Source organism: Schistocerca serialis, chromosome 1 (genome assembly GCF_023864345.2).
Source record: "Schistocerca serialis cubense isolate TAMUIC-IGC-003099 chromosome 1, iqSchSeri2.2, whole genome shotgun sequence".
Lineage (NCBI taxonomy): Eukaryota > Metazoa > Arthropoda > Insecta > Orthoptera > Acrididae > Schistocerca > Schistocerca serialis.
The window spans coordinates 464,725,953-464,738,841 of NC_064638.1; positions in this window are offsets into that span (position 1 = coordinate 464,725,953).

Here is a 12,889-nt window from a genome sequence, read left to right on the forward strand (position 1 = left end):
GTATTCCTGATTTTCCCGGAACATGTTTGTACTTCCTCCTTTCATCAATCAACTGAAGTATTTCTTCTATTACGAATGGCTTCTTCGCAGCTACCTTCTTTGTACCTATGTTTTCCTTCCCAACTTCTGTGATGGCCCTTTTTAGAGATGTCCATTCCTCTTCAACTGTATTGCCTACTGCGCTATTCCTTATTGCTGTATCTATAGCGTTAGAGAACTTCAAACGTATCTCGTCATTCCTTAGTACTTCCGTATCCCACTTCTTTGCGTATTGATTCTTCCTGACTAATGTCTTGAACTTCAGCCTACTGTTCGTCACTACTATATTGTGATCTGAATCTATATCTGCTCCTGGGTACGCCTTACAATCCAGTATCTGATTTCGGACTCTCTGTCTGACCATGATGTAATCTAATTGAAATCTTCCCGTATCTCCCGGCCTTTTCCAAGTATACCTCCTCCTCTTGTGATTCTTGAACAGGGTAGTCGCTATTACTAGCTGAAACTTGTCACAGAACTCAATTAGGGTTTCTCCTCATTCATTCCTTGTCCCATGTTCTCCTGTAACCTTTTCTTCTACTCATTGCCCTACAACTGCATTCCAGTAGCCCATGACTATTAGATTTTCGTCCCCCTTTACGTACTGCATTACCCTTTCAATATCCTCATACACTTTCCCTATCTGTTCATCTTCAGCTTGCAACGTCGGCATATATACCCGAACTATCGTTGTCGGTTTTGGTCTGCTGTCGATTCTGATTAGAACAACCCGGTCACTGAATTGTTCACAGTAACACACCCTCTGCCCTACCTTCCTATTCATAACGAATCCTACACCTGTTATACCATTTTCTGCTGCTGTTGATATTACCCGATACTCATCTGACCAGAAATCCTTGTCTTCCTTCCACTTCACTTCACTGACCCCTACTATACCTAGATTGTGCCTTTGCATTTCCCTTTTCAGATTTTATAGTTTCCCTACCACGTTCAAGCTTATGACATTCCACGCCCCGACTCGTAGACGTTATCCTTTCGTTGATTATTCAATCTTTTTCTCATGGTAACCTCCCCCTTGGCAGTCCCCTCCCGGAGATCCGAATGGGGGACTGTTCCGGAATCTTTTGCCAATGGAGAGATCATCATGACACTTCTTCAATTACAGGCCACATGTCCTGTGGATACACGTTACGTGTCTTTAATGCAGTGGTTTCCATTGCCTTCTGCATCCTCATGTCGTTGATCATTGCTGATTCTTCCGCCTTTAGGGGCAATTTCCCACCCCTAGGACAAGAGAGTGCCCTGAACCTCTATCCGCTCCTCCGCCCTCTTTGACAAAGCCGTTGACAGAATGAGGCTGACTTCTTATGCCGGAAGTCTTCGGCCGACAATGCTGATTATTTATCAAAATTTAGGCAGTGGCGGGGATCGAACCCGGGACCGAAGGCGTTTCTGATTATGAATGAAAAACGCTACCCCTAGACCACGGGTACAAATGATAGCTTTTAAAATGTACCAGTTTTTCGGTTGGCCGGTGCTCTTCCTCGTAACTGATATGCACACGTTCGACTTTAAGATATAATGCACCGAGTAACTACCACGTCTTTTTATTATTGGATCTTGCCTATTTCGACAATTTTCACGCATTTTTAAACATTTTTATGGATATTTTCATGCGTATTTAAGGGTTTTTAAGATGCATATAATTCGGTCTCTACTCACCACTAAAGCTTTATTAACAGGCTGTATAAAATGCATTGTATGGGAATTACGTTTGGCTTTTATGGATCACATATAATTTCAGCTGCTATGATGAAATGTTATTCTACATCTACATCTACATCTATACTCCGCGAGCCACCTTACGGTGTGTGGCGGAGGGTACTTATTGTACCACTATCTGATCCCCCCTTCCCTGTTCCATTCACGAATTGTGCGTGGGAAGAACGACTGCTTGTAAGTCTCCATATTTGCTCTAATTTCTCGGATCTTTTCGTTGTGATCATTACGCGAGATATATGTGGGCGGTAGTAATATGTTGCCCATCTCTTCCCGGAATGTGCTCTCTCGTAATTTCGATAATAAACCTCTCCGTATTGCGTAACGCCTTTCTTGAAGTGTCCGCCACTGGAGCTTGTTCAGCATCTCCGTAACGCTCTCGCGCTGACTAAATGTCCCCATGACGAATCGCGCTGCTTTTCGCTGGATCATGTCTATCTCTTCTATTAATCCAACCTGGTAAGGGTCCCATACTGATGAGCAATACTCAAGAATCGGCCGAACAAGCGTTTTGTAAGCTACTTCTTTCGTCGATGAGTCACATTTTCTTAGAATTCTTCCTATGAATCTCAACCTGGCGCCTGCTTTTCCCACTATTTGTTTTATGTGATCATTCCACTTCAGATCGCTCCGGATAGTAACTCCTAAGTATTTTACGGTCGTTACCGCTTCCAATGATTTACCACCTATGGCATAATCGTACTGGAATGGATTTCTGCCCCTATGTATGCGCATTATATTACATTTATCTACGTTTAGGGAAAGCTGCCAGCTGTCGCACCATGCATTAATCCTCTGCAGGTCCTCCTGGAGTACGTACGAGTCTTCTGATGTTGCTACTTTCTTGTAGACAACCGTGTCATCTGCAAATAGCCTCACGGAGCTACCGATGTTGTCAACTAAGTCATTTATGTATATTGTAAACAATAAAGGTCCTATCACGCTTCCCTGCGGTACTCCCGAAATTACCTCTACATCTGCAGATTTTGAACCGTTAAGAATGACATGTTGTGTTCTTTCTTCTAGGAAATCCTGAATCCAATCACAAACCTGGTCCGATATTCCGTAAGCTCGTATTTTTTTCACTAAACGTAAGTGCGGAACCGTATCAAATGCCTTCCTGAAGTCCAGGAATACGGCATCAATCTGCTCGCCAGTGTCTACGGCACTGTGAATTTCTTGGACAAATAGGGCGAGCTGAGTTTCACATGATCTCTGTTTGCGGAATCCATGTTGGTTATGATGAAGGAGATTTGTATTATCTAAGAACGTCATAATACGAGAACACAAAACATGTTCCATTATTCTACAACAGATTGACGTAAGCGAAATAGGCCTATAATTATTCGCATCTGATTTATGACCCTTCTTGAAAATGGGAACGACCTGCGCTTTCTTCCAGTCGCTAGGTACTTTACGTTCTTCCAACGATCTACGATAAATTGCTGATAGAAAGGGGGCAAGTTCTTTAGCATAATCACTGTAGAATCTTAAGGGTATCTCGTCTGGTCCGGATGCTTTTCCGCTACTAAGTGATAGCAGTTGTTTTTCAATTCCGATATCGTTTATTTCAATATTTTCCATTTTGGCGTCCGTGCGACGGCTGAAGTCAGGGACCGTGTTACGATTTTCCGCAGTGAAACAGTTTCGGAACACTGAATTCAGTATTTCTGCCTTTCTTCGGTCGTCCTCTGTTTCGGTGCCATCGTGGTCAACGAGTGACTGAATAGGGGATTTAGATCCGCTTACCGATTTTACATATGACCAAAACTTTTTAGGGTTCTTGTTTAGATTGTTTGCCAATGTTTTATGTTCGAATTCGTTGAATGCTTCTCTCATTGCTCTCTTTACGCTCTTTTTCGCTTCGTTCAGCTTTTCCTTATCAGCTATGATTCGACTACTCTTAAACCTATGATGAAGCTTTCTTTGTTTCCGTAGTACCTTTCGTACATGATTGTTATACCACGGTGGATCTTTCCCCTCGCTTTGGACCTTAGTCGGTACGAACTTATCTAAGGCGTACTGGACGATGTTTCTGAATTTTTTCCATTTTTGTTCCACATCCTCTTCCTCAGAAATGAACGTTTGATGGTGGTCACTCAGATATTCTGCGATTTGTGCCCTATCACTCTTGTTAAGCAAATATATTTTCCTTCCTTTCTTGGCATTTCTTATTACACTTGTAGTCATTGATGCAACCACTGACTTATGATCACTGATACCCTCATCTACATTCACGGAGTCGAAAAGTTCCGGTCTATTTGTTGCTATGAGGTCTAAAACGTTAGCTTCACGAGTTGGTTCTCTAACTATCTGCTCGAAGTAATTCTCGGACAAGGCAGTCAGGATAATGTCACAAGAGTCTCTGTCCCTGGCTCCAGTTCTGATTGTGTGACTATCCCATTCTATACCTGGTAGATTGAAGTCTCCCCCTATTACAATAGTATGATCACGAAACTTCTTCACGACGTTCTGCAGGTTCTCTCTGAGGCGCTCAACTACTACGGTTGCTGATGCAGAAAGTCAAATTCTATCCAGGGCTTTCTGAAGTTGTGATTTCTTAGGCTTTACAAGTTTTTTGGTTTGCAGCAGTGCTGTAGTCCGAACAGTGAGAAACGAAATCTGCTCTCGGTGCCTCACGAAGTCAGATAGGGGAATTCTCGAAGTGTCATATGTAGGGAGTGACAATTTTCTCTCGAATCCGAAAAGCTTTGCTGAATTTCTTTAACTAGACAAGAGATACTGTTCTTGAGGTAATGGCCCGTGTTCGGAAAAACAGGGTATCACATCTGCGTCACGCTAACAAGATTTAAATTTTTGTTGATTTCCATAAATCAAGTTTAAAATCAGACAGGATGATCTATTAAAAAGGTAAGGGTCTGTTTTCTACCTCATCTTTGTGGATCATAAATAATGGTCCGTCTGTAGATAGCATAATATAGACTAAATGGTACTCTCTTTCTTGCCCGTTTCCGTTCTTGAAATTATAACGCATTCTTGTTGATATCAAATTGTAACCAAGTAACAAGAGACTATCGCTAACTTCGTTCGACAAAAGATTAAATGAATTCTGAGCTCTTGATTTCTCTGTAACGCTTTCTTGGGAGCTAACCGACATCAACTTACTCTCTGGTTGATCGTCTCCGTGATTCGCTGAATTGTTAATATTTGTTGGACAAAACTATATTTGTAAGAACAAGCAGCTATAATATCAGTGAAGCAGCTGAGGTTCAAACGGAAACCTTGCAAGTCTTAGAAAAGACTCCCTTGATATAACAACTCGTAGCAACAAGTAAAATTAATAATAGGGATATGTAATATTAGCAGATGTGTTCTCTACGAATTGTGTGAATTATGAGGTTAAAGTAAACGAAAAGGAATAGAGAACATTTGAGTGCTGCCACGCAGATTTTCACTATAGTGAGAATATCCCTCAGACATGTGTTGCAATTTTCGTAACGTGGTTTTCACAGAGGCATTTGCCGAGAACTTTAAAGGGAAAGTGTCTCAGTAGCTGCTATACGTCCCAATTCAATAAATGTAGCTACAGACACAGATAAAAGTTTATTCATATGTGTAATAAGTTTGTGAATCACACATCTTCCCGCCATCATTCAGATTAAAATCTTCTTAGCACAAGCATTATGATCCTATCAGGAAAGAAACTGGATTTTAAAGGACACAATTCCGTCTTTGATAACCCGTAAACTTTTCAGTAGCTCCGACTGAATGGATCACGTAGGTAATAGAAATAAGCAGCTTACCAATAGGAATTATAGTACAGTTAATGTATTGAGAACGATACATGAAACTCGTGAATTACGTCGGAGATGAACACACGAAATCATAATTGGAGGGAGGAGGCTTTTGTTTAATACTTTCTTCTAATTGAAGGTATCTTCTTCAGTACTGTAGTTTTAAGGTACCTGTTAATCTTCGTGCCACTCCCTTAACTGAAACGCTGTAACGATGCACAAAATTATTATTTAGGATCTGTCATCCGAATTATACCGATTGTAGACAGCTTTTGGAGGAACTAAATGTTATCACACAGGCAAGTGAAGATACCAGTAGACGGTTATAATGCACATATTGGAAGGTACAGCACACCAGAAAACAAACAAATTTGGGGAAAGGTTAAATGAACTGTGTCGACAACGCAAAATGAGACTGATAACAACAGACTTCAGAGCCAAAGAGAGTGTGAAAGTACATCCACTTACATTAGGGAATTCAAGGCAGACCACATAACCAATTGAAGGACACGCTAAAGAGACCATGATCATCAAGGTCAGCAAGAGCACAAAAATTGCATCGAATCGCAGTCTTACAGAAGGTACCGCTAAATTCCAAATAGAGGTAGGCATTCACAGGCAAATAGAGCAGTCGGAATCATGAAGACAGAGAAAAATTAAGACGCAATCGAGCGAAATACGAGAAAGGATCTCGAACATACAAGAAAAGGGAAGACATGAAGCTGAACGTTGGGAAGCAGGCTGAATTATGTGAACAAGAAGAGAAGTAAAAGCGTCACCGATAGAGTGCCACAGGAAGCCCTAGAGAGGCTGGAACAGCAATGACCCGAAAAAAATAGGACCATTTCGTAAGATTAAGGAATGAAACTCCCGAAATAATACGAGAACTAACAGTCGAAACTTTTTCTGGAAATTCAAAAAGAGTCCGATTGGATACAGGAGCAGAGAACTGTTTATAAGAAATGACGAAGGGGAACTGGCCATTAATGCGAAGAGGAACTCTAGGATACCTGCAGAATAAAGAGTGTTCGTAAATAACCCTTCGTTACTTGAGCCAGAGTATACGGAAAACTTTTTATCGTATCAGTACCAAATTGCGTAGAAAATATATTCCGACTGTGTGTTGCAGAAATACGTTGTTATTAGTGTTAGTGGTATGATTTCCCGTTAGTTGCAGGTGTGGCGACGTAGGGCTGAAACACTAGTATCAGTGTGTATTACAGTCACAATCAACAAGAGTGTGGACCAGCTAAGCAGTGCTTTGCTCGACCTAATGATGAGAACCATCTGAAAACGAGCTCGAATTGCAGACGGACGCAGAAGAGAGAGAGAGTCATCTCTTCCAACCATTGATGATGTAGCTAAGGCCAAATGAGGTCTAAAGAAAAATCAAGGAACTGGAGAAGACAGAAGAACTGGGGAGCGACAAGGTGGTAAGCAACATGACGAACGTTATATGCCAGATTTTGAGGACAAAGTAGTTACCAGTAGGTTAGTAGAATGCGACGACAGTGTCAGTACATATCAGGGGGAAGAAGAGGGACGCAGACAACTATAGCGAAATGTCACTGCTAGGTGCTGTAGAAATTTCTCCTGAGCGGATTAGATGAGATATAAAGTACTGATTGAGGCTAGGCGGAATTTAATAAGGCAATAAGATGCATTGAACAGGTATTTACAGGAATTGATACAGATTGAAGAACAAAAATAAGATAGTAACCTTCCTTGATTTCAGGTGGGCATGTGGTTCCACCAACAGACAATCTTGAAAGGGCTCTGAAGAACCGAGGACTCTACGGTACTACACGAGAAGTAATTATGTAAGCTCTGCCAGACACAAAGGGATGCATGGGATTCATAGGAGCACTGTCGAAAGTATTTGAGATCAAGAGCACTATAACACAGGGAGATGGACTGTCATCAGTTTGGTTCAACATAACACTGGACCACGTGATCAGGTCAATAAACGAAAAAATGGGAATACCAAAGACTGAAATAGGGGACAATTTGATCCAAGGTGACTTCCTGTAAGTAGCAGACGGTGTAGCAAGTGAGACAGAGAAAGACACAGCTCGACAACATAAGCAAAACAGCGGGAAGGGTGGGAGTGATTATCACTTAAAACAAGGGAAAAACACTGAATGTAAGTGGGACTGGAAAACGGCAAAACACAATGCGAGTAAGACGGCCAAATTTATATATATATATCTGGGAGGAAGAAAAGCAGGAAGAACGACGAACATTCTGGTAAGAATAGAGACGATAAAGAAATACTGTCAGTTTTCTGTACGTCTAAACGTATACCATACGAAGAATATATACACGAACCAAAGATCAGACACAAAAAGGCAACGGTGAGGAAAATGGTAAAATACACTCCTGGAAATGGAAAAAAGAACACATTGACACCGGTGTGTCAGACTCACCATACTTGCTCCGGACACTGCGAGAGGGCTGTACAAGCAATGATCACACGCACGGCACAGCGGACACACCAGGAACCGCGGTGTTGGCCGTCGAATGGCGCTAGCTGCGCAGCATTTGTGCACCGCCGCCGTCAGTGTCATCCAGTTTGCCGTGGCATACGGAGCTCCATCGCAGTCTTTAACACTGGTAGCATGCCGCGACAGCGTGGACGTGAACCATATGTGCAGTTGACGGACTTTGAGCGAGGGCGTATAGTGGGCATGCGGGAGGCCGGGTGGACGTACCGCCGAATTGCTCAACACGTGGGGCGTGAGGTCTCCACAGTACATCGATGTTGTCGCAAGTGGTCGGCGGAAGGTGCACGTGCCCGTCGACCTGGGACCGGACCGCAGCGACGCACGGATGCACGCCAAGACCGTAGGATCCTACGCAGTGCCGTAGGGGACCGCACCGCCACTTCCCAGCAAATTAGGGACACTGTTGCTCCTGGGGTATCGGCGAGGACCATTCGCAACCGTCTCCATGAAGCTGGGCTACGGTCCCGCACACCGTTAGGCCGTCTTCCGCTCACGCCCCAACATCGTGCAGCCTGCCTCCAGTGGTGTCGCGACAGGCGTGAATGGAGGGACGAATGGAGACGTGTCGTCTTCAGCGATGAGAGTCGCTTCTGCCTTGGTGCCAATGATGGTCGTATGCGTGTTTGGCGCCGTGCATGTGAGCGCCACAATCAGGACTGCATACGACCGAGGCACACAGGGCCAACACCCGGCATCATGGTGTGGGGAGCGATCTCCTACACTGGCCGTACACCACTTGTGATCGTCGAGGGGACACTGAATAGTGCACGGTACATCCAAACCGTCATCGAACCCATCGTTCTACCATTCCTAGACCGGCAAGTGAACTTGCTGTTCCAACAGGACAATGCACGTCCGCATGTATCCCGTGCCACCCAACGTGCTCTAGAAGGTGTAAGTCAACTACCCTGGCCAGCAAGATCTCCGGATCTGTCCCCCATTGAGCATGTTTGGGACTGTATGAAGCGTCGTCTCACGCGGTCTGCACGTCCAGCACGAACGCTGGTCCAACTGAGGCGCCAGGTGGAAATGGCATGGCAAGCCGTTCCACAGGACTACATCCAGCATCTCTACGATCGTCTCCATGGGAGAATAGCAGCCTGCATTGCTGCGAAAGGTGGATATACACTGTACTAGTGCCGACATTGTGCATGCTCTGTTGCCTGTGTCTATGTGCCTGTGGTTCTGTCAGTGTGATCATGTGATGTATCTGACCCCAGGAATGTGTCAATAAAGTTTCCCCTTCCTGGGACAATGAATTCACGGTGTTCTTATTTCAATTTCCAGGAGGGTATGTCGACCGTAATATATATTATTGCACCTAGGAGTAAGGGGAATTCGCTCCGCACACCGTAAGTAGGCGCTTAACTGGGACGACAGTACACAGAGGTGACAAACGTAAATGGAATACCTCCTAATATCATTTCAGTCTTCCTTTTTCCTGGCGTAGTGCAGTAGCTCGAAATGGCGTAGACTCCACAAGTCCCCTGAAAATATATTGAGCCATGTTGTCTCTATAGCAGTCCATAATACCGAAAGTGTTCCTTGTGCAGAATTTTGTGGACGAACTGACCTCTCGATTAACTCCCATATCGGGCGAACTGGGTGGCCAAATCATTTGCTCGAAGTGACAAGAATGTTCTTCACACCAGTCGCGAACCACTGTATGTCAGTGACATGATGCGTTGTCATACATGAATATTGCATCGTTGTCTGGGAATATAAAGTTCATGAATGGCTGCATATGGTCTCCAAGTAGACGAACATAGCCATTTCCAGTCAATGAAAGGTTCAGTTGGGCCAGAGGACCAATTCCATTACATGTAAACACAGCCCAAACCACTATGGAGCCACTACCTGTTTTCACAGAGCATTGTTGTGGCAACTTGGATCCCTGGCTTCGTGGGGTCTGCGCCACCAAATAAAACAGCGACTCATCTGACCAAGCTTAGGTTTTTTAGTCGTCTAGGTTTCAACAGGTATCGTCACGAACCCAAGAAAAAGCCCTGTAGGCCATATTGCGCTGTTAGAAAAGGCACTCTCAATTTGTCGTCTGCTGCCATAGCCAATGAAATCAAAATTTCAGCGCTGTCCCAACGGAAACGTCCCAACTCTACGCAATGGCACTGTTCTCGGTCGTTAAGTGTAGGCCGTCGGCCACTAGGTTGTGTGAGGTAATACCTAAAATTTAGCATTTTCGGCATGCTCTTGACGCTGTGGATTCTGCGATACTAAATTCCCTAACGATTTCCGACATGAAATGTTCCAAGCGTCTAGCTCTACCAATTCACGTCGTGCGACCATAATCATGTCGGACACCTTATCGTATGAATTGCTTGAGACAAATGAGAGCTCCGCCAATGCACTGCCCTTTTATACCTTGTGTCTGCTATACTACTCGCTATCTCTATATGTGCACATCGCTATTCTATGACTTTTGTCACCTTAGTGAAGGTGTACAAGTGACCTGAAACCATAGACGGTGTGATGCATTTTCCTGGGTCGCTACTATAATTGTTTACTGTGACGTCATCGTTTGTTTCCGATTAAGGCAAAGTGCAATAGTATCGTGGTTGGTATGCGGATGAGCTAGTAACACTAGCAAGAAATAATAAGGAACAAGTAGAAAGAAGAGGAGAGGAAAGTAATATGGGAAACATTAGGCAGTAAAAGAGATGGTGAGGAATGGATGCGAAGACCAACGAACAACTATAGCAAAGCTTGAGGAAAATACCAGGAGAAATAAGAATAAAAAGGGCATGTGATCAGGATAAATAGCGGAAGGACGAAAATAGTACCTGAAACAACACGGAGGACAAAATGAAAGACAGGAATCAAGTGGTTTGATGAATTCCAGAAAGACTAGTCATGATTGAATTAATAATCTTCGTCTATCTACACGTTCACAATTGATATTTGACAAACAAAATAAACCAGAATATGCCAGAGATCTTTGACAAAAATGGATACTGGAAAATGATAGGTAGTTAGCAGTGAAGCAGTCAAGAGAAGTGGATACTGAAGATCCCAGAAGATGAATGGGATAAAAGAAGGGAAAAGATGAAGATGTTCTTGGAGCAGAGAAAGAAAATACATTCCACGAAGGGATGACTCACTATCCTACGGAGCCCGTGACTCACGAACAAGAAGATGAGGTAAATAGAATACGACGTTATTGTGTCGAAACCTCAATCTCGATCAGCTGACCGGACGATAACATTTGCAGGCTGCTTACGGAAGAAATGTTAATTTTGACTATCGGTAAAATCATCTGGACCTCCGGTAAGGCGGCGAATATTTTCATATATGGTGTATCGGCCGGGACACTGGGCAGTGAAAGTGATGGGTACAAAACAGCGAACTCAGTAAGCATTAACTCTTGCACAGTCTTCCACTGGAGTTTATCTATCATCTCCGTAGCGCTTTCGCGATTACTAAATGATCCTCTAACGAAACGCGCTGCTCTCCGTTGGATCTTCTCTATCTCTTCTATCAACCCTATCTGGTATAGATCCCACACCAGTGAGCAGTATTCAAGAAGTGGGCGAACAAGCGCACTGTAACCTACTTCCTTTGTTTTCGGAGTGCATTTCCTTAGGATTCTTCCACTGGATCTCAGTCTGACATCTGCTTTACCGGCGATTAATTTTGTATGATCATTAAATTTTAAATCACTCCTACTCCCAGATGATATATGGAATTAACTGCTTCCAGTTGCTGACATGCTGTATTGTAGCTAAATGATAAGGGATCTTTCTTTCTACGTACTGGCAGCACATTACACTTGTCTACATTAAGATTGAATTGCCATTCCCTGCACCATGCGTCAATTAATTGCAGATCCTCCTGCACTTCAGTACAATTTTCCATTGTTACAACCTCTCGATATACTAGAGCATCATCCGCAAAAAGCCTCAGTGAACTTCCGATGTTATCCACAAGGTCATTTATATATATTTTGAGTAGCAACGGTCCTACGACACTCCCCTACGGCACACCTGGAATCACACATACTTCGGAAGACTTCTCTCCGTTGAGAATGACATGCTGCGTTCTGTTATCTAGGAACTCTTCAATCCAATCACACAATTGGTCTGAGAGCCCATATGCTTTTACTTTGTTCATTAAACGACTGTGGGGAACTGTATCAAACGATTAGGTTCCTTTCAGATTACGCTAATACAATAGCTCCCTACTTAGCTCTCATATACAACCGCTCGCTCACCGATAGATCTTACCTACAGACTGCAAAATTGCGCAGGTCGCAGCAGTGTTTAAGAAGGGTAGTAGGAGTAATCCATCTGACTACAGACCTATATCATTGACGTTGGTTTGCAGTAGGGTTTTGGTGCATATACTGTATTCAAACATTATGAATCACCTCGAAGGGAACGATCTATTGATACGTAAACAGCATGGTTTCAGAAAACATCGTTCTTGTGCAACGCAGCTAGCTCTTTATTCGCACGATTTAATGGCCGCTATCGACAGGGGATCTCAAGTTGATTCCGGATTTCTAGATTTCCGGGAAGCTTTTCACACCGTTCCTCACAAGCGACTTCTAATAAAGCTGCGGACCTATGGGGTATCGTCTCAGTTGTGCGACGGGATTCGTGATTTCCTGCCAGGAAGGTCGCAGTTCGTAGTAATAGACGGCAAATCATCGAGTAAAAATGAAGTGATATCAGGTGTTCCCCAGGGAAGCGTCCTGGGACCTCTGCTGTTCCAGATCCATGTAAATAACCTGCGTGACAATCTGAGCAGTTCTCTTAGGTTGTTCGGAGATGATGCTGTAATTTACCGTCTAGTAAGGTCATCCGAAGACCAGTATCAGTTGCAAAGCGATTTAGA